The sequence below is a fragment of the Bos grunniens genome, chromosome 7, assembly GCF_055505025.1.
Source record: "Bos grunniens cultivar Pamir isolate PY7600 chromosome 7, Bosgru_T2T1.0, whole genome shotgun sequence".
Classification (NCBI taxonomy): domain Eukaryota; kingdom Metazoa; phylum Chordata; class Mammalia; order Artiodactyla; family Bovidae; genus Bos; species Bos grunniens.
Window position 1 is genome coordinate 48,046,850 of NC_141171.1, and position 26,255 is coordinate 48,073,104.

General features: G+C 42.5%; 1 long non-coding RNA gene across 2 annotated transcripts in view; it reads left to right on the forward strand.

The window, feature by feature from the left end:
* The window catches only part of LOC147369416 (uncharacterized), a 133,309-nt gene extending 107,532 nt beyond the window's left edge, over positions 1-25,777 (forward strand). The window contains exons 1-2 of one of the 2 annotated variants that reach the window (XR_015167446.1): positions 65-4,999; positions 24,113-25,777. This is a non-coding gene — a long non-coding RNA (uncharacterized LOC147369416). Of the gene's footprint in view, positions 1-64; positions 5,000-24,112 lie in introns of those variants that run through there. The other variant, XR_015167445.1, reaches the window with a different exon arrangement.
* The last annotated feature ends 478 nt before the right edge of the window (positions 25,778-26,255 follow it).

Here is a 26,255-nt window from a genome sequence, read left to right on the forward strand (position 1 = left end):
TGTAATTCTAGTTCTACTTTATAGATAAGTTCATTTGTACCCTTTTTTTAGATTCCATATATAAGAGATGTCATATTATGAGATGGCTAGACAGCATCACTGATTCAATGGACATGAATTTGGACCAGGAGACAGTGGAGAACAGAAGAGGCTGGCATGCTACAGTCCATGGGGTTGCAGAGAGTCAGACACAACTTAGTGACTGAATAACAATGATATTTGTCTTTCTCTGTCACTCTCTTACTTCACTCACGATGATAATCTCTGTCTATCCATGTTGCTGCGAATGGCATTATTTCATTCTTTTCTGTGGCTGAGTACTATTCCATTGTATATATGTACCACTACTTCTTTATCCACTCATCTGTCAGGGGACGCTTAGGTTGCTTCCATGTCCTGGCTATCATAAATAGTGTTGCGGTAAACATTGGGGTGACTGTATCCTTTCAAATTGTGGTTTTCTCTGCCTATATGCCCAGGAGTGGGCTTTTTATTTTTGGCTAAATGAACGCAGATTCCTGGGTCCAATGCCAGGTTTTGTATGTCAAGTTTTCTAGGGCTGTGGCCTATATCTTTGCGAATTTAATAAGTTTCCCTGGAGATGCTGAGGCAGCCAGCTGGGTACTCAGATAAAACATGCTTGGCAGCCACTGAACTAAATGATCTTTAAGGGCCCTTTCTCAGATGATTATTTTTAAAATAATTAATTATATTTTAACAACATAAAATGTAGGCAATTTTCAGAAAAATCAGAAAAGTGGAGAAAATTGAATTTTTTAATGATAATCATTCTACCAGTCAGAGGACTCTACACTATCAGTTGTTCTAATACAGAGGTTTCTGGATTTTTCCTTTTGTTGGTTTGCACAGTTATAACTACACTGCAGCTACAAATCTGCATCTTGGTTTTCATCTAACATTCTCTTATAAACATTTTCCCATATTTTGTCTATGTTTTATAATTAACATTTTAAAAAGTAAATGACAATCTGAGAGCATGGTCCCTGGCCTGCCTTTTCCTCCCTTCTCCTGGGCATTTTCAGCTATGTGAATTGAACCACTTTCTTTGTTGCAGAGTTCTGCAGATGTGAGAGCACAGAATGGGCTGTCTACCCTTCCGTGGCTAGGCAGGACCCTGACAACCCATGTTCTGCCTACAAAATGCTCTACTTTGGCATTTATGCCAGGTGAAGACCAATTCATGAGTCAGATGCGCTAAGTGAAGCCAGCATGGACACCTTTCCACGCTCTCTGACCCCTCTCCTGAGAATCCTGTATCATTGCTGTTGATGGAACAGATTAATGGAGAAACTGATGAGTCTGACCCAGAAAACATCTCCTGATCACTCCCAGTCAGTTTTCATTTGCTATGGTTTGTTTGGCCACTTAGGGGCTGCAGTGAACTTCAGTCTTAATTGGCAAGATCTCAGGTTTGGGAAGCTCATTCATAGACCCAATCACAAGCCCTCTCAGACTCAGTAACAAGCAGAAAACTCAGGGCTAGGCTTTGGGCAGAGAGGATGCTTAGCATCTGGTGGCTCAGGGCATCCCTACCCTCAGTAAGCTTCTCTTCATAGACAGCAGAAGTCAAGAAGCCTGCTACAACACATGCTATTCAAGCAGGAAGCTGAGACTTTTCCTGGGGAAAGGACTATTTAGGGCCTCATAGTGGGTATGAGGCAGAACTTGTTGGCCAGAACTGGCTGCCTGTCCTTGACATCAGGCTGAAGTGCTGATACAAAGTGTCTGTGACTGCTCCTCCTTCAGGAAGTCTCCAAAGCTCAGGTTGACCTTGTCACTCCTCCATGTTCCCAGCCAACTGCTCTGCCTCAAGCCCATGCTAATCTAATGTCCTTATGGTCATCCCTTCTCTTCTCTTCCTTCCCTCCCTCTCTCCCAACTTCCCAAAGTCTCTTCCTCTTTCCCAACCTCCCTCCCTCCCATTCTCCCTTCCTTCCAGAAGTTTTTTGAATGTTAAGCCTATGTCAAGTACAGTACTGGAGATTCTACAGGTTCAGCAGCTGTTGGGAGTGACAGACCAGTCCACCTGTATGGCGGTTTCACCCCCAGCATGATGAATACTGTGACTGGGCTGTGGAAACATAGGGAAGGGCACTGATCCCAGAATGTAGAGGAGAGGGGCTTCCTGGAGCAGCTAACCTCTGAATCACATCCTGAAGACTGAGTAGGAATGAGCAGGGAGAGTGCGAGGACCATTCAGTCTTGAGCCTATGGGTAAGAAAGCATATGACCCACGTGAGGAACTGCGCATCGTTCTGCATTCAGGGCCCACAGGGTTCCGAGTGATGGAACACGACCTTCTATGTAAGTGGTGTGCTGTATGCCACTGGTGGAGCCTTGTAAGCAGTAGCATTCCACTCTAGCAGCAGGGAGCTGTGGCTCTGTGCACTTGGGGAGACAGAGGGGACTGCCCAAGCTCTGAGAGGGAAGGAAGTCTCCTTTGGTTAAATAACACTGAAAGCTTCTGTAAAGTGCAGAGATGTCCTGGAAGAGGCTATCATATTCAGCTGTTCTCACTGGCTGACCTCATCACTCTTCCTATTGTTCAGTCACTTAAGTTGTGTCCAACTCATTGTCACCTCATGAACTGCAGTATGCCGGGCTTCCCTGTCCTTCACTCTCCCAGAGTTTGCTCAGACTCATGTCCACTGAGTGCAGTGATGCCATGCAAACATCTCACGCTCCGTCACCCTTCTCCTCCTGCCTTCATCTTCCCTAGCATCAGGGTCTTTTCTAGTGAGTCGGCTCTTCGCATCAGGTGGCCAAAGTATTGGACCTTCAGCTTCAGCATCAACCCTTCCAGTGAATATTCAGAGTTTATTTCCCTTAGGATTGACTGGTTTGATCTCCTTGATGTCCAAGGGTCTTCTCCAGCACCATAGTTCATGCTTTTCCTGTGCAGGCACCCAACTAGGCACTGAAGGGATAGAACCCAGGAGTGGTGGGCATCATGGGGAAGAATCAGAACCTTCTGGAGGAGAACTTGTCCCGATGGGACACTACTGTGAAGGTCCCTGGGCAGCTTGGCAGGGAGTCAGCACAAGCCAGATACTGATTGAGAAAGAGAGCTGAGAGCACCAGCGTGGCCTTGTCCTCTTATCAACTCTATCCTGAAAGCCGACAGCATCCTTAGCTCTGGGATCAGAGCATCTAGTTTGTAAACCTAGTGCTATGGGTTTTCTTCCTCATAGCATTTAGTTTATTAAAACTCAAGCATCGTGGAAAAGCCTTTTTCATTTATCAAGACAAATGATGAGCTAAGCCTTTTATAGGAATAATCTTCTGCTTGGGGAGTTTGGACTTCAGTCTTTATAAAATCATCTCATTTGAGGCATGGGCTAATTCTGGATGATCTCAGTTCTTTCTGCCCTCCCAAAATTGGATAACTGGCTATTATCAATTAGTTTTTTTTTAAATCTGCATTTGTTACTAAGCATCTTATAGAGTCATTTCATAGACATACAGTCCAGCTGGTGTCTGTTCTCATAATAACTTAGGAACAGTTAAGAGATAGGCAGTCCAGAAAAAAAAAAAATAGTAAGAAAGGATGAGACCTGCAGTTATTAAGTGGCTCTTTCATTTAATCTTCCCAATGATCTGGAAGGTAGATTTATTTATCCATTTATCAGCTGAGGAAACTGACATTCAAAAGCAGATAATGTAGCCTGAGGAGATGGGGTGAGCAGAAAGCTAAGATGAACCCATTGAACCTCACCCTTGCATAATTCCTCCCTCTTAAGCGTAGGCTGAACCTATATATACGATTGGTCAGAACTTTCCTAATTAGTCTATGTGATATGGCAGGGACTGTGCATTTGTAATTAAGATTACTTAAGGTGAGAGAGGAAGTCAGAGACTAGAAGAATGAGAGAGGTTAGATGTAAATAGCACTCTCCCTTGCTGGCTGTGAAGTTGGAGAAGCCATGTGAGAAGGAATACAGGTGGCCTTTGGAGTTGATGCATTCCTGCTGACAGCTAGCAGTAGAATTGGGCTTCCCTCCTGCAACTTCAAGGAACTGAATTCTGCCAACAACTCCATGAGCTTGAAAGCCCCGAGCCCCAGAAAGGAACTCAACCCAGCTGAAGCCTTGACTGCAACCCTGTTTAGCTCTGAGCAGGGGATCCAGCTCAGCTGTGCCTGGACCTCTGGCCTGTGGAAACCAGGAAATAACAAACAGGTATTATTTAAAACTGCTTTGCTTGTGCTCATTGGTGACACAGCCATAGAAAACAAACAGAGAAGGCGATGAACCAGAACTTAAAGCCAAAGCTCAGGCCTGAGGCCTGGCTTATCCCACTGCAGCCGCACCGCCTCTGCCCTTTACTCCATGGGGGAAGAAGGCGAGAAAGGCTTATTGGGCAATTAAACTCTACAAGTATTTACAGAGAGCCTTTTCTACATAGCCCTGGATTAGGCTGTGGGTTACAAGATGATGAAGATCAGCAGCCTCCCTCAAGGGGCCCACTGTGTAGCATGAAAGACAAATGAGGCAGATGGTGGAAGTGATGTGGGAGAGTCTGTGGCAGACAAGCGGCAACATGCTGTGAGAGATGGGCTGGGAGAAGGCTCCACAGGAAAGGACACTTTGAGCTTGAACTTAAAGACTGTGTTGGAGGCCACAGTGCACAAAATGGGAAGTGTGTACGTGAAACATGTCAAAACCTCTCTGCACAATGAGTGAAACAAAGCAGAAAGATGAGTTTTATCGCAAGGGTCTTGATCCACACACCAGGAAACTCAAAGCTAGGGAGTCAACGAGTTCTGAATTATTCCCTCCCTAAGGGTTTTCCTGGGGTAAATGTCAGTGCTTTTCAGCTGATTGGTAACCTGGTGGACTTCTTCCTTATTTGGAGCAAGTAGCTGAGTCAGGGGAACAAGAAGTCTGGAGATGGTGTGAATGGACTTGGCGTTTGGGGAATGGCTGGCATCCTCGGCTGATCTCTGAGAAGAGCTGTAAATTCCTACAACTTATGTTAGGTAAGGGTAAGTTTCATTTTCTTTAATGTGTTTGCATTGGCCAACTGCCTTTTGTCCCTGACATAGTGACTCCATTTCAGTTTGGCTCTACAAAGGGTGACAACAGGGGAAAAAGCAGAGACAGGATATATAAGGTTCTAATAAGTGGTCCGTGGTATCTGGACCATCAGGTGGGGACAGGGCAGGTGGGGACAGGGCAGGTGGGAGGTGGAGCTGGAAGTGTGGATTAGACCAGAGAGAGGCCTTTAAGCTGGTGATACAGCACTCAGACTGTTTCCTCTGGGAGGTTAGAATAAGTTCTCTGTTCTGCCAGCCCTGTCTGCCTAGAGATCTCATAAAAATCAAAATGCAATTTACTACATGACATTCTAGGCTGCCTAATATGCATTAAATATCACGATCTATGACCTCAAATGGCTGTCATTTCTTTGGTCAACTCTTTCACTCAACTTAATCTGGGATTCATTCCACAAACATTTCTGAGCAGCAGCTCTTGCTGGACAGGGCATGGGCCCCAGGGGTCCCAAGCCAGCTGCAGGAGGCCCTCCCCTCAGGGAGCTGCCCTGATCCAGCCTGGGGTGGATATGAGAGAGGAGTAACAAGGATTAAGAAAGCATGTCCAGAAGGAGAAGGGAATCTGATTCCTGGGAAGTGAGGGAAGGAAAAGGCCAGAAAGCATCAAAATCTTCCTTTTCCAGAACTCTCTGGAATTCTCTATGATCCAAGAATCTGTGGCTTCTGATAAGTAGCTCTTGAGCTTCAGCTGGAAAGTTTATACAGGTTACCAGAACTAGTTCAGAGCTGGCAACTGTACTCAGTCTCATTGAAAGCTCAGGACTGAATTACCATGAATGCTCTGCCTTAATTGCATAATGCTTTCTTTCTTAGTTAAAATTTGGCATGAGGACATCATAGGCAACAAAATATTTTAAGGAGTATTTTGTACTTTTTTGTTTTTCCTACACCAGATTTCTCTTTCCTAGTCTCAAGTTCAAAGTTTTTCAGTCTATTATAAAAGGAATAAAAGATAATTTGGGGTAGGTGGATGTAATTGTTCCGCTGACTGTAGTGGTTGTTTCCTGAGCATCTTAGCTCAGGCTGCCATAACAGAATACCATAGATTGGGCAGCTTAGATGACAGAGATTTACTTTCTCACACTTCTGGAGGCTGAAAGTCTAGATCAGGGCGCCAGTATGGTCCAGCTGTGGTGTGTGCTCTCTTCCTGGTTTGTAGATAGTCACCTTCCCACTGTGTGTGCACATGCCAGAGGGGTGAGAGGCAGAGACAGAGAGACAAAGACAGAGAGACAGAGACGGACACAGAAACAGAGAGAGACACACACAGAGATAGAGTGCTCTGCTGTCTCTTCCTCTTATTTGAAGGAAAACATTCCTATTCATTTAATCTTAATTATCTCCTTGTAGGCCTCGTCTCCACATGCAGCCACATTGAGGGGCTGGGCTTCAACATGTGAGTTTTGTGTGGACACAGTTCAGTCCGTAGCAATAGTGGTATAAATATGTCAAAACCCATCAATCTCTATGCTTTAACTAAATACAGTCTATTGTAGATGAACTACACTTCCATAAAGTTTTTTTAAAAATATATACATAGAAGAATAAGCTTGAAACAACCAGAACTTGGCCTTTTAGATATAATACAGACTGTGAATGTCAAATCAGTCCTTAACTCTAAGATTGAATGACTCAGTCACTTGTTGTTCAGGAGCAGAATTAGAGGGGAGATCACCCCCTTCCTCACACCTGATCCCCCTGGGCTGACACCTGTCCCTCTGAGACCTGGCTCCAGAGACAGCATGATGCTGCCTTTTGGCCCAATGAGTCCAGGCTGGCTCCTCCTCTTCGTCAGGCAGCATTGGGCACTGGTAAGTCCTTGCACCTCACTTGGCTTGGGGGCTTTCAGAACCCAGATGAAAGACTGGCCTGTCCCTACCTTTGAGGAGCAGGTCCATTTTCCACCTGCCCTTGAGCATAGAGCATCTCCAGAGGGCCCTGGTTGAGGCCCTGGAAGAGCTGTGCAGTAGATGAAGGGTCTCAACTGGTGCTGTCCCCACCATACCAGGACCTACCAAGGCTTATCCCTTCTAGAAAGTGTTGTGCTCCAGCATTTCTTGTCCCATTCTAGAGCCCCTCATGACAAGGATCTGCAGACTCAGTGTGCAGATAATTTACTGATGGACAGTCATGACTTGTATAACCTGAGGTTGCCTCTGAAGTAACAGAAGCACTCTGGAGACAGTGTCTGAATCCCAAAGAGTCCTGATGCTTTTTTCCTAACCCCCTCTGAACTCTAACCCATGTCCCCTCCACGTCAGGGGGGTTTTTCTAAAACCCTAAATGGATCACGTCACTTGGCTGATTATAGTCCTTCATTATTCATTCCTGTACCCTTCCAGATACTATATATCAAGTTTCTGCTGTTCTCAGCATTAGGCATACAGGAATGAATAAGACACAGTTTCTACCCTCTAGAAAATCACTGTCTCACAGAGGTAGATAGACTTGTGAAAGGATAAATGTCACAAAGGACTGTAGGTGCTTTGATAGAATTGATAATGGGATTTAGCAGAGCCTGAAGGAGGGACATGTCATTTCTTCCTGGGAAACAAGAGGGTGTCAAGCAAGGAAAGCTTCAAAGAAAAAGTGACCCCAAGCAAGGGTTTGAAATGAGAGTCAAGACGTTCCTAAAGAGGAAGCTACATGGAGCAAAGGCATGATAGCAGTGTAGACATACTCACCCCCATTTTACTCATAAGAGTTGAGGATCAGACAGGTTAAAAGTTTGCTTATAACCATAGTGCTCCTGTTGCTAGTAAGAGCTTCTACTATCTATTATTCTAGGGGCTAGCAATACAATGGAAAACAAATTCAAATGCAAATGCAGGGCTCGCTCCAACACTCAACACTGCTACTCATCTTTTCAAGTTAACAGTTCTATCAAGCATCCTTCTGTGCACAAGGCATGTTGGGGAACATGGAAATAAGTTCTCAGGATGTAAGTGTTATTTAGGAAAGGGGATTATATCAGGCACAAATAATTATGTGGTCCTCTCAACTTTGTAGTTTTATCTTAAAAAAACATCATTGGTTTGTTTTGCTTATTTTATTTTCCTGATGACAAAGGGCAAACATTACAACAAAACCAAAGTTTTATTGACCTGGTACTTAGCACTTGACCAAGGTTTTGATTTATACGTTCTTATGAACAAACTAAAACAAACTCTGGCCCACAGGCAACTGGGAGCTGTTCTATTTGTACCCACGCTTAGTCCATGTAACACGAACTGTCATTCTGACAAAGGTCAGTCTTTGTAGTTAAGCTGTTGGTTCTGCCAAGTAGACTCCTTGTCCTATCTCCTGGAGGGGGACCTCTGAATCCATAAATTAGAATCAATACTCAATGTACTTTAATGCCAAGAAGGTTTTCACATGGATGCCTGAACATCTATTTCTGGCTGTCAGAGGGAAAAACAGTGATTAGATCCATAGATAGCATCACCATTCCCCACATGACACTTGCGGATTAAGTGAAGGTCAATCAACTCAAGTCTTTTCATTCCTCTAGGCCCTCCTGGCCTGGGCCAGTGGTATCTAGGATTAATTATGTCCTGTATCGTAGGAGAAGAAACTTGAATGGGATGGGAGAGAGGGCAGGAGCCTGGGAATGATTTTTGCTCACTGAAGTCTACCCAAAGTCCCATCCCCATCCCAATCCCCAAGTAACCAACAAGACTTCTGGAAGCCTTACCTGACTGTACCAGGGAAATTTTTAGGTCCCAAATTCCAAAACTATACACAGGTAAAACATTGGGGATCAAGAGTAGATTCTCTAGGTATTTCCTAGAGTTAGATTCTCCTGGAGTAGAGCTCCAGAACACTGCCTACCCATAGTGTATTACTCTTCATATAAATCCCCAAGAGAAAGAATGGACAGGATGGAAATAAAAAACAGGCTTGGTTCCATGTTAGCTGGGCCTTTGACCCTAAAGCCCAACATAGAGGATGGCAATAAATTAGCCTGGGCCGCGAGTGACACTCTTCTGTCCCACATTAGTTGTGCCCTCTAACCCTAAGCCTGTGTTAGACATCACTAGTTAATTATGGTACTCTATGACAGATCCCTGGAGAAGGAAATGGCAACCCACTCCAGTGTTCTTGCCTGGAGAATCCCATGGACAGAGAAGCCTGGTAGGCTGCAGCCCATGGGGTCGCACAGAGTCGGACATGACTGAAGCGACTTAGCAGCAGCAGCAGCATGACAGATCCCACACTTAGCCTCACATTTCTTTTCCATACAAAGTTTCAACAAACTATTCCTAATTCATAAAATGAGTACAAAGGCTAAGACTGTTTGCATTATTTTTTGGGCCAGAAGATGAGTGAAACTTGCTTTGTACTGTCCTTGCCTCAATACTTCCTTCTAGGTTCTCCTGCTGCTCTAAGCTTGGCTGCCTACCCATAGATTTCACACCATTAAGAAAGATGTCACATACTTGGATTTGGGTCACTAAAGCTGTGCCATGTATCTCCTCTCCTTCCTTCCTTGTTTCTTAACTCCTACCAGCCAGTGATGAGAGGGCATTGTTTTCTCTTCATCTTCCTCCATTTTTGCTTTTCCCTTATGCTGACTTGAGTCATGACCCTCTGCTTGGGTTATAGTTTGTTTGTCCTCTCCCCACCATCTCATATTCCCAAATGGTTTTCGTGAAAATCACATCTTGGGAAGTTTAAACAAAGAGTCATTTAACTTTTCTCTTTCATTGTTAATAACACGAAGAGTCTTATGTGCCAAATGAGCTGGTACCTCTGACTCCAACATCTCTTAATTTATAACTGAAAGTGCTGTCACCCACTGTCCCAAGGATATTTTATGCCCCACGACCTCATGATGTCTCTGAGGCTTTTGTTAAATAGTAGTACTCTCAGAGAAGACTAAAACCTTCTTGCCTCTAGAAAACTTCCTTTTTCTGCTTGACCTTATCTCCCCTTGGCTTCCCAGGCTGGCCCTGAATCTCCCTTTAGTACCCTTGCACGAGGTCAGTGGAAGATGCTGGTGAAGGGGCATGGGTGGCCTTAGTTACTCATAAGCTCAAAGGCTCCTGGGAACTGAATAATAATTTCTGCTTCCTTCAGAGGTTGGAATCAAATCAGTGCTTCTCTCTAACTCCATTGATTTCACTCTCAGGGAGGTATTAATCTGATTGGTCAGATTCCAATAAGTGACAAGTCTTAACAGCATAAATAAGCCCTAATGGACAGACACATCCTTTTTCACTTCATTGCCTCTGTAGCTGGTGAAAGTGTATGTTGCATGATAATAATAAAATTCAAGACTTGAGTGTGGGAGGAGTGGTATATGGGAAACAGACAGAATATTATCATGGCTTCTTTTATCTAAAAATACTTCAATTCAACTCAGTCCTCACAAATGTTCAGGGACAAGAAGTGTTCTCACTGTCCCTTATTAGGACTTTTAAAATGACTCTTCAGAAGTCTGATTCTCCAACCTTCCCTTCTTCTGATCCATCCTGCACTCTGAAGCCATCATGATTTTATGAAATGTGAATCTGATCATATCTCTGCTCTGGGAAAGAGGAAACATGTGGAGAGCTCTGGAACAAGGAGCAGAATGTGATCTTGCTTAGAGAAGTGTGACCCTTGCATGTCTACAAGTCATGGATTACTAGAGAATTCAGATTTTGGTAAAGGGCCATATATACCTCAGTCTCTCCAGGGGAGGCTATCATGGTGAGCAGAAAAATGAAAAGGACCTGGAAAGCAATTTTTAAAAACTAAACGTTTTTGCACAATAGGAAAACTCTTGTAGGATGCCACATTTTCTGAATTTTTTTAGTAAGAGTGCATGGGATCTTCTCCCAAACAGAGAAATCTGAGTCTACTTTTCAAAAGGGTTATGGGGCTGGAGGCCCACAGGCTGGTCTGTTCCCATTTCTGTATGAAGCCCAAAGCACAGCTTGGCTGCCCTATTTCTCCTTCCAGAACTCTGGGCCTGATTAAGAAACAACTCAGATGTACCCAGGTGGGAAGGAGCCTCTGTTCCTTAGCAGTTCAATTGGAAGCAGTCACTGCCAGCTGTCAGGACCGAGGCAGGAGAAGCCAAAGAGGGAAGCTGAGGTCAGGTGTGGGGGAGTGGGGCCAGTGTCAGACTCGGAAGTGTGAAATGAGGCTGAGCAGGGCAGGGAGGATGGAGGGACCTAGAGTCTGAGGCTAGGTCAGCTCTACAGGAGATGACTAATCTAAGCAGTGTGTGAAAATTGGAATTTGGGGTCAGATTCAAGGGCAAACAGAGCTTGTTAGAATGGCAGGGCCAGTTTTCAGGACAGATCCTTGGCCAGCTGGAAAAAAAAAATCATTTCTGGGTATAGAAAACCAGAGAGGCAAGAAGTTTCCACTGCCTCTGATCTTAAAGGCACCATGGGCTTCCCTGGTGGTTCAGATGATAAAGAATCTGCCTGCAATGCAGGAGACCTGGGTTTGACCCCTGGGTTGGAAGGATCCCCTGGCAAAGGGCATGGCAACCCACTCCAGTATTCTTGCCTGGAGAATCTTCATGGACGGAGAGACTGGCGGGCTACAGTCCATGGAGTCACAAAGAGTCGGACACAACTGAGCGACTAAGCATAGCACCCGAAACTAATGTCTATTATAGGCTGAGGTTGGCTTCCCAGATGGCACTAGTGGTAAAGAACAAGCCTGCCAGTGCAGGAGATGTAAGAAATGTAGGTTCAATCCCTGGGTCGGAAAAATCCCCAGGAGAAGGGCATGGAAACCCAATCCAGTATTCTTGCCTGGAGAATTCCTGTGGACAGAAGAGCCTGGTGGTTTATGGCCCATAGGGTCACAAAGAGTTGGACATGACTCTTTCTAAGTTAAGAATAAAAACCATAAAAATGGGCTTATTTTTTAAAAATCAAAAGAAGTGGCCTGCGTGTGTGCTCAGTTGTGTCCAACTCTGCGACCCCATGGACTATAGACCACCAGCTCCTCTGTCCTTGGGATTCTCCAGGCAAGAATACTGGACTGAGTTGCCATTTCCTCCTCCAGGGGATCTTCCTGACCCAGGGATTGAAGCTGTGTCTTCTGCAAGTCTCCTACACTGCAGGCAGATTCTTCACTACTAATCTAACAGGGAAGCCCCCTTTTAAGTCAAAACAGTGGTCAAAAAGAAGATAAACCATTTGTATAAACCAGGAATGAATGTTTATATTTGGATTTTTTTTTTTTTTTCTTTCTGTGATGTGTCTGCCTGGAGGAGAACTTTCATATAGCTCTCCCATTTCATGGCATGTGATTCAACAGGAAAAAGTGGCGGGCAATCTAGCCTCCCACTGAGTGCCCTGACTCATCCTCATGATTTTAATGGCTTTGATTTGCAATGCCCTGTACTTGCCCTTGAACATCAGCAGAAGGGGTGCTCTGATCAGGCAGTGTTTGCAGCCTAACCTTGGAACCATCACATGATCATACAGGAAACCCCATCTCTGATGCTGAGACTGGCAAAGGTACTGGCTAAAGAAACAACTGTCTTCATTGGTGCAAGCGTTTCTCTTCCATGAAATACCCGTTCCTAGCCCTGTGCCATCATCGCCTACTGGGAGCACCAGGAGGGCGAGGCCGGGTACCACTCAACCCTGCTCACCTCCCGGGTCTTCTCACTGGGTCCTCCGATTCTTGCTGAGTGCAGCCTCATTCAGGCCAGCTTCCACCGTCCCTGAGAGTTCCCAGCAGCCCCTCACCAGTGGTTTCTTGCTGGGAGGCAGCTGGTACCCTGGGAAGAGTATTTTTGGGCAAGAGAATCACTCAGAATAGAATCTTACTGCTGATACTTGCTAGATGTGTGGCTTTAGACCCCAGACCTTCATCACTGAACCTCCTTTGTTATAAAGAAACCTGCTTTGTTATAAAGAAGAAATGACATGCAAAAAGAATGCCCCTAAGGTAAAACTGAATTTGAAAACCATGGATGTGCATAACATTAGCTTTGAGGGTAAAAGAACAGGGCCCTGTCCTGCACAGCCTCCTTCTGTTCTCCACCAGCACTTCCCCAGCGTTTCTCTGTGCCAAAAGCTGAGCTAAATACTGAGTGTCTCCATCACCAAGGAAAAAACGTGACCTTTACCCCAGCCCTGTCACCTGGAGGCAAACATCTCACAAATCACTCTGCCCCAGCACACAATAGGCCCTCAGAAATGCCTGGTCTTGTCAGTTTCAGTATTCTATGCCCTTCTAGCTTTGTGTAAGCTCACTGCCCCCACCCAAGCATTTCACCTGCCCTGCTTTTATCTTCTGCAGCCACGAGAGAGCAAGAATCATTGTTCTTTTCTCTGTAATTAGTACAGTGTTCCCAGTAAGAGTTCAATAAAACCTTTGTTATTTAACTAACTAGTAAAACTCAACTTCCAGGCGGTATTTTTCAGAACAGCCTATAGAGGGAAGAGTGGCGTATTGAAAACGACCTCTTACACTTTGAGCTCTGGTTTGATACTGGAAAGGGAAAATGAAGAAAGGTCTTTGCCTTTCTTTGCCATTCTTCAGTTGGCTGGTGAGTCAGGTGGTCTCAGACTAATCCAAGCAAACACCTGTAAACAGGTCACCACCAGGCTGGAGTGGACAGAGAGGAACACAAATGCATACACATCTTTGTTGGAGCTCACTATCATCTTATGTTTACTTTGCCTGTTTTACTACTTTGAGAAGCAACCAGATGAGGGTGTTTGAGGAAAAAAAAGGAAATGAGCCCACAAAATATATTTGTTACTCAGCATGGCATAATGTAGGTGATTTTAACAGCAGGCAGAAATAAGCTCCTTCAGTAAATTAATTCGAACGTGGTGACAAAGCATCCTGAAGTCAGAGAGGCTGCCCCTGGCAAACCCTTAGTTCCTTGGCAGCAGTGCTGAAACCCAACTTTATGTGATTAAAACAGGGAAGCTCCTTTCCAGGAGAACAAGCTAGGAAAACCAAATAAAGAGCAACTTTTCAAAATGCATATTCTTTTCCTTACTTTTCAAGAAAACACTGATCAAATAAGCAGAAAAAATTAATTGTGTTTCTGAAATAAAAAGGCTGAGGGCTCTGACAGTGGAAGTTATGCCTCAGGCCCTTTTATGTTGAAAGGCAGCTCAGTTCTTCTGTCTCACTTCACAGGCCCTGCAGCCAAGCCCCTCCTTACCATAAAACCCCCTCCTTACCATGCAGGAAAAATCATGCCAGATTCATTATGGCTCTGACTGTCAGAAATGTGATGCTAGGGAAAATCTGGAAAACCAATTAGGGGGAACCTCAGTTTCTAGCTACATTTGCTTTTGTTATTTATAAGTCTCATCCATGTGGACATGCACATTCCACAATTTATTTCAGTTTTGTCGCAAATGTTAGACGAGGATTGGGCAAATTAAAGGTAAATAAGCTATGTGCCTGGCGTACCCATCTGGCCCAGGGCTGAGTGTAGATTCCGGCAGAGCCCTGCTTGCGATCCTCAGTGGTCTCTCCTCAGGAGAAGCAGGTATCTGATATGTGGCCCTTGCCAGCCTCTCCAGCGTCACTGTGCCCGTTTTAAACTGATCTTGTTCAGCTGTTTCTGAGCCGCATGCTTTGTACCAACCCTCATCTCTGCTGCAGGGTCTCTTCCATTCTCCATCTCATGCTCTGTGGTGCAACTGAGAAGTCCCCTCAGACCTGGCTGCAGATTCCTCTTCTAGGAACCCTCCTACGACTGTCCAACCTTCCTGACAGCCAGCCTGGCACAACTGCCTCCTCAGGGTCTTGCCCACACCTGGTGTGGCTCTCTTTACAGGCATGTGTCTTCCTTTCAGATCCCTCCCAGGGACACAGATCCCAGTCTTATCCAGTTACGTGGAGATTTTTCTTGCAGCTTTGGGTGCAGTTGTTATTCCAAATGGAAAGACAGACCCTGAACTGGAGTCAGGAGAACTGGGCTATCACTGATCCAGGTTCCCCATGGCTAGAAAGAAGCATGCCTAAAGTCTCTTATAGCAATAAGGTAATATAATTTTAAGACTAGAGTAATGTAAAATAGCTAGAAATAATAACTGTAGGAAAAAGTTTTTGACATGATTATTCTTATACACAGTCACTGTGTATGTCATCTTGAACAATGGATATGGGAAACATAATTAACATGGTTCTTATTTGATGATTATCATTTAAAAACAAGCACAAAGTGAACTCTATTATTTTTTCTAAGTACTCAGAGACCTATATAGGCCTTTTCCCTAAGTGTGGGTGATAAAGTAGCAGAGGCCCAGGTGTATTAATTTCCCAGGTTCCCTTAGCTAATAGCAAGAACATTCTGTCTAGTACATTTAGTAAACAGTTTGTACTCTGATTTGAATTCTGAAATTTAAAGGTTGTTGAAGGGAGAAAGTACCTTAAAACAGCTTCTCACAATTTATTCAGGTCACCATGATTGAACTTCAGGTTATTGAAAATGGTCATTTCCTTCCCTGTTTTGGAATTATAATTGTCCTTGTGAACGACCATTGTTTGCTTCTGTTGAAGCATTGCTTATTAAGACAGGACAGTCAGCTGGTATGCCTTAGGAAGATTTTCACCCCACAGGTTGAAATTATAAGCCACTATGGCTATAATAGAGTTAACTAGAAAATTCAGTTCAGAAAATTCTATATTCACTGATATTCCTGGTGACTCAACATTTTGTTATATTTTGCATTAAAAAGGAAGATCAATCATGCCCTGTGTGATGAAATGCTGCCTGGCATAATAGTGTGGGCGGAAACAAAGCAATTCAGCTTTGTTTTTGCTGTGCTATGAATTAGTCTCGTGGTTTAGGGAAACTGTGTAACCTCTCTGAGGCTCAGAGTGCCAACCTGGAAAATTAAGGATCAAATTAGAGATAGTCCAAAATCCTGTAGTTCTTGGTGCATACCTTGCACCAAATCACCTATCAGGTATCACAGGTGAAGCCAGGGGCATCAGCCAAGAGTTATCTTCAAGAAGTTCAAGTGTGATCATCTTAATCCACTCCCACAAACTGTCAACCATTTCCCAATTTCTACTGAGCAAAGTTTTGAGAATAACATTGAAATATTTTTATCTCTGAGGATAAAGGAAAGAAAGAAAGGGGGCTGTCTCTGCCCCCTGGATCTGTAGGTGAGAAATAAAGTGACTTTTATCATTGTACTTTCTAATGTAGTAATTTCTGCTGAGCCAGGAGTTACACAGAGTGATGGGAAATTTTAAGTGGATATGAGCTCTCCAGAGTCCGTGTCAGTGAGGATTGAATGGACTTTGGGATCTGGGCCTGGCAGCTGTAGCAGAGACTCAGTCACTGATTCCCAAGTTCATCTCCCTCTCCTGGGCACAGAGCTGGATGAAGTATCCCAGCCTCCCTTGCAGGTAGGTGTGATTTTGCCTCTGAATTCTGTCCTATGGAATATGGAGGGAAGGTACCTTTTCCAGCCTGACCCTTGAAAGTTTCTCTACCTGATCCTCTAATCTCTCTCTTCACCTATCTGTCAGCTGAGTACTCATGTCCAGGGCAACTTTGAAAGAGGTCACGCATCAAAAGATGGAAACCTGTGATCTGGGTTCCTGAATGAATGTCTCTACCATAGACTGGATTTTGAAAGAGTAAGAAATAAACTTCTGCATTCACCTGCAGACAATTTGGAGTTCCTTTGTTACAGCAGCTAGCTGCATATAAAAATGCCTGCCTCCATACAAAAATGTTATTTGCATTATTGATTATTTCATGGTATACAGCCAGTAAAATGGCAGCTTTTAGGGTTTTACCTAATTAAGTCAATAAACCTCCACTCACTGTGTTTATCAGGTCTTAATGAGTGAATATTGAATAAATCATCAGATAAATAAACAATGGATAATTAAATCATTGGGTAAATAAACAGCTCTTTCAAGAGTGGGTAAGATAGCAAAAACGCCTTCTTCCTCTTGCCCTCCTATCTATGTCTGGGACAGCTTGGAGCCACCACCGATTTACTCCTGGAGAAATAAGACATAAATTGTGATGCAGCCACAGGACTCTCTGAGGCAGCTGACAAAAGACCCAGAAGGAGAGTGACTGACCCACAGCTACTGCCCATCTCCTGGGTAGGGGGGAAAGACATAGATGGAGATTCAGAAGTGCCATTAAACCAGAAGCCAGGGCTAATGTGCCTCCTGGAACTGGGAAGGAAAGAGAGACTGTTTCCCCATTCTCCATACTGCATGGGAAGTTGGGTGTAATTATTATTTTCAAACCATTGAAAGCAATAAGTCTCTTGTAATATGGAATGAATGTGTCAAAGATTCTGAACTAAAGTAATGAGGGAGCTGGTATAATGGTAAAGCTGGTTCAAAGAGCATTTTGAAGAACAAGGGATATATGGTCTACCAGAATAAATTTGATGAGTTAGACACAAAGCTGGAATATCCTACAGTCAGAAAATAACATCTAGGGTAATCTTTCTTATCTAAGAGAAATCTGCATGTTACATTTAACTTTTTGGGGTCTAATACCTTAATGAAAGTGAAAGTGTTAGTCACTCAGTTGTGTCCAACTCTTTGAGACCCCATGGACTGCAGCCTTCCAGGCTCCTCTGTCCATGGAATTCTCCAGGCAAGAATACTGGAGTGAGTAACCATGCGCTTCTCCAGGGCATCTTCCAAACCCAGGGATCAAAACCTGATGTTCCAATTTGCAGGCAGATTCTTTACCATCTGAGCTACCAAGGCAGCCCCAAGAATACTGGAGCCATGTTCAGTTTTTAGTGATTCCATGGACTTCAGCCCACCAAGCTCCTCTGTCCTTCACTATCTCTTGGAGTCTGCTCAGATTCATGTACATTGAATAAGTGATACTATTTAACCATCTCATCTTCTCCACCCCTTCTCCTTTTGCCTTATATCTTTCCCAGCATCAGGGTCTTTTCCAATGAGTCAGCTCTTTGCATCAGATGGCCAAAGTATTGGAGCTTTAGCATCAGTCCTTCCAATGAACATTCAGGGTCAATTTCCTTTAGGATTGACTGGCTTGATCTCCTTGCAGTCCAAGGGACTTTCAAGAGTCTTCTCCAGAGCTGTAATTTGAAATCATCAATTCTTCAATGCTCAGCCTTCTTTATGGTCCACCTCTCACATCTGTGCATGACTACTGGAAAAACCACAGCTTTGACTAAATAGACATTTGTCAGCAAAGTGGTGTCTCTGCTGTCTAGGTTTGTCATAGCTTTTTTCCAAGGAGCAAGTATCTTTTAGTTTCATGGCTGCAGTCACCATCCACAGTGATTTTGGAGCCCAAGAAAAGAAAATCTGTCACTGCTTCTACTTTTTCCCCTTCTATTTGCCATGAAGTGGTGAGACTGGATGCCATGATCTTAGTTTTTTGAATGTTGAGTTTCAAGCCAGCTTTTTCTCTGTTCTCTTTCACCCTCATCAAGAGACTCTTTAGTTCCTCTTCACTTTCTGCCATTAGAATGGTACCATCTGCATATCTGACATTGTATATTTCTCCCAGGATTCTTGATTCCAGCTTAGGATTCATCAGCCTGGTATGTTGCATAATGTACTCTGCATATAAGTTAAATAAGCAAGGTGACAATATACAGCCTTGTCATACTCCTTTCCTAATTTTGAACCAGTCAGTTGTTCCATGCCTGGTTCTAACTGATACTTCTTGACCCGCATACTGGTTTCCCAAGATACAGGTAAGGTGGTCTGGTTCTCCCATCTCTTTAAGAATTTTCCATAGTTTGTGTGATCTGCACAGTCAAAGGCCTTAGTGTAGTCAGTGAAACAGAAGTAGATGTTTTTCTGAAATTCCCTTGCTTTCTCTATGATCCAACAAATGTTGGCAATTTGATCTCTGGTTCCTCTGCCTTTTCTAAACTCAGTTTGTACATCTGGAAGTTCTCAGTTCACATGTTGCTGAAGACTAGCTTGGAGGATTTTGAGCATAATCTGCTTTGTGTTGTTTAGTTGCTAAGTCATGTTTACTCTTTTGCAACCCCAAGAAATATAGCCTGCCAGGTTCCTCTGTCCATGGGATTTCCCAGGTAAGAATACTGGAGTGAGTTGCTATTTCTTTCTTCAGAGGATCTTCCTGACCATGGGATCAAACCCACATCTCCTGCATTGGCAGGCAGATTCATTACCACTGGGCTACCAGAGAAGCCCTCCTTGAGCATATAGTAGTGAGCATATAGCAAATATAAGGCCAGAGAATTAACTTCTCTCTGGTAATTTCATTAAGAAATCTCATTAAGGGTGGGCTATTCAAAAGGCTTAATTATTTGACCTTCTGTTTTGATACTAGAAACGAGGCCCAATAAATCTCACCAGACTTCATATGCCATGTCAATCAATACCAAAGTCTTCTCTCTTCTAGATTCTCCAGATTTTATTAAGGTCACTGGCAGGGCAGAAAGTGCCCTTCCACACCTCCTATGAGTCTGGGGTCTTATAAGTCACAAATATATCTTGGGACAGGTGTCCTGAGAGGGTATTGGAAACATGGGCACTACATGTTAACTATATCTTTTAATTTATTTATTATATATTTTTGGCTGCACTGAGTCTTCATTGCTTTGTGAGGGCTTCCTGTAGTTGCAGCTTGTAGTAGCTACTCTTTGTTGCGATGTGTGGGCTTCTCAACAGAGTGGCTCCTCTTGTTGTGGACAGGCTCTAGGCATGTTGGCTTCAGTAGTTGCAGCATGTAGTCTCAGTATTTGTGGTGCTTGGGCTTAGTTGTTCCATGGCATGGGGCATCTTTCCTAACCAGGGATTGTTTTTTTTTTTTTTTTTTTCCTAACCAGGGATTGAACCCATGTCCCATGCATTGGCAGGTGGATTCCCATCCACTGGGCTACCAGGGAAGTCCAAGTGTACCTTTTTAAATGGAGCTTATCACACTTGTTTAAATGAAATCAATTTTCAACATGGAACTCCAAATATGACCTTGGTTGCAAAGCTGATTTGTCAAAGTATATCTTGGTAAAAAAAATAAAATAAGCAAATAAAAAGGACTTCCCTGGTAGCTCAGCTGGTACAGAACCTGCCTGCAAATGCAGGAAACACAAGAGTCAAGGGCTCGATTCCTGGGTCAGGAAGATCCCTTGGAAGAGGAAATGGCCACCCACTCTAGTATTCTTGCCTGGAGAATTCCATGGACAGAAGAGCCTGGCAGACTACAGTCCATGGGGTGGCAAAAAGTTAGAAGCAACTGAGCGTCTAACACACACACATATCTTGGTTAAAAAAAAAAAAGAGACTAAGTTCTCACTGAGCATATGCAAATGATATTGTTGTGCAAAATGAAGAAACTCAATATTAGTTTTTGAGTTCTGAGGTATCAGTGAGAATCTGATACCATTAAAAATGTCATATTTCAGTTTGCCAAAGCCTAGTCTACCAAATTAGAAATAGATTAAAAAGAAAGAAAAAATATTTCCTCATATACCTATCAAAAACAGAATATTAGAAAAAGATAACAATATTACAAAGTAAATAAGTATAATTATATTTCTCTCATGAGTTGACTCAGTCCTGTGTAACTAAGTTTATTTCACTGGATCTTGATTCAGCAACTGCTTTCCTGAAGTTGTCTGCTTCTGAACAAAAAGAATTCTGGACATTCCGACAAGCCCCCTAATACAGCCTGACAGTTGTCTAAATAATGGCATGTTTGCTTTGTGGAGCTTGTACCGATGAGTCTAGTTCTTGAAACATAAGTAGTTATTGGTAATGTGGTAGAGTCCTTTCCTCAAGATTCTGAGTCTCTTCTTCTTTGTTGAAGATACAGGTTCTAGCCTGTGGCCCTTCAGGAAAAATATCAGAGGAAAGTGGAAGCTACCTATAGACAAGACAATATGTCTGTGGTCTCACCTAATATGAAAATAGAGGAGGATTAAATTCTTTGTCAGAATATAATGTATAACTTTTTCCCAAGAAGTCAGCCAATGTTTCTTCTTTAGCAAATCATGTTATAGACAGTGAGAGCACTGGAAAATCTCTGCTGCTGCTGCTAAGTTGCTTCAGTCGTGTCTGACTCTCTGCAACCCCATAGACAGAAGCCCACCAGGCTCCCCTGTCCCTGGGATTCTCCAGGCAAGAACACTGGAGTGGGTTGTCATTTCCTTCTCCAGTGCATGGAAGTGAAAAGTGAAAGTGAAGTTGCTCAGTCGTGTCTGACTCTTCTCGACCCAGTAGACTGCAGCCTACCAGGCTCCTCCATCCGTGGGATTTTCCAGGCAAGAGTACTGGAGTGGGTTGCCATTGCCTTCTCTAGGAAAATCTCTAGCACCTGCCAATTCTCTCTGTAAAGTATACATTTTCTGGAACCTTATTATTAATAACATTTTACCAATACATACAGAACTATTCTTTGGTTTGACAGATCAGTTTTCATCATTCAGCTCTTAGAATTTTGCTGAATAATCTAAGAAATATGTGAAAAAAAAACCCTAATTATTTGAAGCATTTCTATTCTTATAAGACTAAAAAATAAATCTTTTTGAGTTTCCAGGAGAACTTTGGTACATTGTGACTATTTTTAGATGTAAAAGAAATGCGAATTTTTTTACATTAATAAGTTATAGTTAGATTTGGGGATGGCAAAATCAAGAATCATTAGAGGAAATGTGGGTGCCTGATCAAGAGAGAAATAATAGCTTGGCTACTCATTAATCAGAGTGGCAATATAATGTTTTAAATAAACAAAAAGGAGGATGACACAGATTCATGGAACATGAGTGCCTTGAGAATCATGAGTATAACAAAATTAGCACAAAGTGCAGAAAATTATTCTGATGAGAACTGGAATCCTTGCTATCCAGACAATAATAGAATATAAAGAATAAGCTTTTATTCCCCCTTTAAGGGGGCTTCCCTGATAGCTCAGTTGGTAAAGAATCTGCCTGCAAGGGAGGAGACCCCGGTTCAATTCCTGGGTTGGGAAGATCCACTGGAGAAGAGATAGGCTACCTACTCCAGTATTCTTGGGCTTCCCCTGTGGCTCAGATGGTAAAGAATCTGACTGCAATGCAGGAGACCTGGCTTTGATCCCTGGGTTGGGAAGATCTCCTGGAGACGGGAAAGGCTACACACTCCATTATTCTGGCCTGAGAATTCCATGGGGTCACAAAGAGTCTTTCACTCACTCCCTCACTCCCCCTTTAAGAGCAGATTAAAAGTTCTAAGATTAGATTATACTTTTAACAGTTTACAACTGTATGTTAATATCTGATTTGACAGTAAGAATTCTCTAGTTCCTCCCACCCCATTTATTAAACTTGTGAGTAAGCCCATCAACACTGAACACAGTTTTCCAAAATTTTAGCACTCTTCTTTCATTCTTGCAGCATCATTATTTGCAGGTACTATAAACCAAGGTAAATAAGATTTCATTTCAACAAACCGTCTACAACTTCCAGTATCCAAGTTTTGTCTTTCATTATTCTTTTCCATATTCAAAAATGGCCAGATATTACTGTTGTTATTGTTCAGTCACTAAGTTGTGTCCAACTCTGCAACCCCATGTACTGTAGCATGCCTGGCTGCCTTGTCCCTCAACATCTCCCAGAATTCACCCAAGTTCATGTCCATTGAATCAGTGATGCTATCCCACCTTTTCATCCTCTGCTGCCGTTTATACTCCTTTTGCCTTCAATCCTTCACAGAATCAGAGTCTTTTCCAGTGAGTCAACTATTCACATCAGGTGGCCAAAGTACAGGAGCTTCAGCTTCAGCATCAGTTCTTCCAATGAGTATTCAGAGTTCATTTCCCTTAGGATTGATTGGTTTGATCTCCTTGTGGTCCAAGTGACTCTCAAGAGTCTTCTCCAGCACCACAATTTGAAAGCATCAATTCTTTGGCGCTCAGCCTTCTTTATGGTACAACTGTAACTTCAATTTCTGCTTTATTGACTCTGCCAAAGCCTTTGACTGTGTGGATCACAATAAACTGTGGAAAATTCTGAAAGAGATAGGAATACCAGACCTCCTGACCTGCCTCTTGAGAAACCTGTATGCAGGTCAGGAAGCAACAGTTAGAACTGGACATGGAACAACAGGCTGGTTCCAAATAGGAAAAGGAGTACATCAAGGCTGTATATTGTCACCCTGCTTATTTAACTTCTATGCAGAGTACATCATGAGAAACGCTGGGCTGGAAGAAGCACAAGCTGGAATCAAGATTGCTGGGAGAAATATCAATAACCTCATATATGCAGATGACACCACCCTTATGGCAGAAAGTGAAGAGGAACTCAAAAGCCTTTTGATGAAAGTGAAAGAGGAGAGTGAAAAAGTTGGCTTAAAGCTCAACATTCAGAAAACAAAGATCATGGCATCTGGTCCCATCACTTCATGGGAGATAGATGGGGAAACAGTGGCTGACTTTATTTTTCTGGGCTCCAAAATCACTGCAGATGGTGACTGCAGCCATGAAATTAAAAGATGCTTACTCCTTGGAAGGAAAGTTATGACCAACTTAGATAGCATATTAAAAAGCAGAGACATTACTTTGCCAACAAAGGTCCATCTAGTCAAGGCTATGGTTTTCCCTGTGGTCATGTATGGATGTGAGAGTTGGACTATAAAGAAAGCTGAGCACTGAAGAATTGATGCTTTTGAACTGTGGTGTTGGAAAAGACTCTTGAGAGTTCCTTGGACTGCAAGGAGATCCAACCAGTTCTTTCTAAAGAAGATCAGTCCTGGGTGTTCATTGGAAGGACTGATGTTGAAACTGAAACTCCAATACTTTGGCCACCTGATACAAAGAGCTGCCTCATTTGAAAAGACCCTGATGCTGGGAGGGATTGGGAGCAGGAGGAGATGAGGATGACAGAAGATGAGATGGTTGGATGGCATCACTGAGTCAATGAACATGGGTTTGGGTGGACTCCAGGAGTTGGTGATGGACAGGAAGGCCTGGTGCGCTGCAGTTCATGGGGTCGCAAAGAGTCGGACACGACTGAGACTGAACTGAACTGAACTGTAACTTCAATACATGACTACGGGAAAGACCATAGCTTTGACTATACAGACCTTTGTTGGCAAAGTAATGTCTCTGCTTTTTAATACACTGTCTAGGTTTGTCAAAGCCGTCCTTCCAAGAAGCAAGCGTCTTTTAATTTCATGGCTGCAGTCACCATCCACAGTGATTTTGGAGCCCAAGAGGATAAAATCTGTCACTGCTACCGTTTTTTTCCCTCTGTTTACCATGAAGTGATGGGACCGGATGCCATGATCTTAGCCAGAACTGTACTCTAGGTCAAATCTAACCTTTTTTTTTCCCACTTGAGAGATATATCACCTTATCTTGCAAGGAGTTAAATTTTCTTGTCATTATTGCTACTGTAGTTTTAACCATTCATATTGATTAAAACTTTTAACTAGGGTAACTAAATTCTGTTTTTAAAGAGAGAACTGTGAGGTAGGTTGGTAGTTAGCTGAGAATCACCTATCATATATAAGGACTTAAGACACCAAAAATCTCACAGAACAAACATTGTGACCCCCAACAGCTACCCACATGCCTTTATACCCTCTCCAAGTGGCAGAAGGGAGCACATACATTAATATGACCCAAAAATATAGCCACTCTATGACATGAAAATAAGAAGCAAAAGTACATCTATTTATATAACAAGACTATACTCCATAACCAAGTTTTCTGTATTCTCTTTTACTTAGAAATTATCCAAGTATCTAAAAATTATTTACTAATTAACTCAATTTAATACTAGCCTATGATTTTAAAGTTAACAAAGAGTGTTGGGAATTATGTTCACACTGACACACTATGATTGTAATTGCTGTTGATACAAAAGGTTTGTCAGAATGATAATTCAAGTTAGTTGTAGTTTTTACATTTCACAATCCTAAACGTTATGTAGGAGAAAATTTAGCTTTTCTGATCAGTAAATTAGTCTAAAAAGTTTAAGAAGTTCAAATTAGCTAGTCTCTATGAAAAACATGCCAAAACCTTACTTTTGAAAAAATCTTGCATTATACCTCATACTGATAAAACCAGAGAAAACAAAGATAACTGTTGTTAAGCAAAAAATTTTAAATCAATCTCATTTTATCAAGTATTCACCTTATTTGATTTTTAATTTTTATTTCATACTGGAGTGTAGTTGATTAACAACGTTGTATTAGCCAAGGGTGGAGATGCCCCAGCCGCTGGTGAAAATACATGAACAGGTCCCACCAACTGTACATTTTGAAAAATAAAAATAAATCAAAAAAATAAAAGCAATGTTGTGTTCGTTTCAGGTATATAGCAAAGTGGTTCAGTTATACATATACGTGTATCTATTGTTTTTCACATTCTTTTCCCATTTAGGTTATTACAGAATATTGAGCAGAGTTCCCTGTGCTGCACAGTAGGTGTTGTTTGTTATCTATTTTAAGTATAGTAGTGTGTACCTTTTAATCCCAAATTCCCAGTATATCCTTCCCCCCTTCATGGACGTGTGTCCCCTTTGTTAAGTTTGTTTTCTGTCAGTAAGTCTGTTTCTGTTTTGTAAATAGCTCATTTGTATAATTTTTAAAAGATTCCTCATATAAACAATATCATATGGTATTTGTCTTTGTGTGACTTACTTCACTTGGTATGATATATTTCATGTCCATCCACATTGCTGAAAATGGTACTATTTCATTCTTTTTAATGGCTGAGTAATATTAATTTGTGAATGTATGTGTGTGTGTGTGTGTATATATATATATAAACACATTTTTATCCATTCATCTGGTGTTGGACATTTTTTTTGCTTCCATGTCTTGACTATTGTAAACAGCACTTCTATGAACATTGGGGTGCATGTATTCTTTTGAATCATGATTTCCTCTGGATATATGGCCAGAAGTAGAATTGCTGTGTCATATGGTAGCTCCATTTTTAGTTTTTAAAGGAACTTCCATACTGTTCTCCATAGTGGCTGTATCAATTTACATTCCCATCAATAGTGTAACAGGGTTCTTTTTCTCCACATTCTCCCCAACCTTTATTTTTTGTAGGCTTTTTGAAGATGGCTAATCTGACTGCTGTGAAGTGATATCTCATTGCAATTTTGATTTGCATTTCTCTAATAATTAGTGATGTTGAACATCTTTTCATGTGTCTGTTGACTATCTGTATGTCTTCTTTGGAGAAATATCTACTTAGGTCTTCTGTGCATTATGATTGGGTTTTTATTTTTATTATTGTTGAGCTGTATGAGCTGTT